Consider the following 217-nt stretch of genomic DNA (forward strand, 5'->3'; position numbering starts at 1 on the left):
CGCCTCACCCAGCAGCGCGGCTTCCACCACGGCATCAGGACGCAGCGCTGGCATGTGACACCTTACATTGCCGCTTCTCCTGAGGAAAGGGGGGCAAAGAAGAAAGAAACGCACCCGTGAGGCGCAAATTATCGCTGTTTGTAACGGGGGCTGGTGTGGCTCCACCCGGGCCGCGCCGGCACCTCGCCGAGCGGGACCTTTGCGTGGAGAAACTCCG

At 63.6% G+C, this 217-nt stretch overlaps 1 protein-coding gene across 1 annotated transcript in view; it reads left to right on the forward strand.

Moving 5' to 3' along the window:
- Positions 1–217, forward strand: part of SLC4A1AP (solute carrier family 4 (anion exchanger), member 1, adaptor protein) — a 16,905-nt gene that overhangs the window by 167 nt on the left and 16,521 nt on the right. The window lies entirely within an intron of this gene.

Source organism: Charadrius vociferus, unplaced genomic scaffold (genome assembly GCF_000708025.1).
Source record: "Charadrius vociferus isolate BGI_N301 unplaced genomic scaffold, ASM70802v2 scaffold62, whole genome shotgun sequence".
Classification (NCBI taxonomy): Eukaryota; Metazoa; Chordata; class Aves; order Charadriiformes; family Charadriidae; genus Charadrius; species Charadrius vociferus.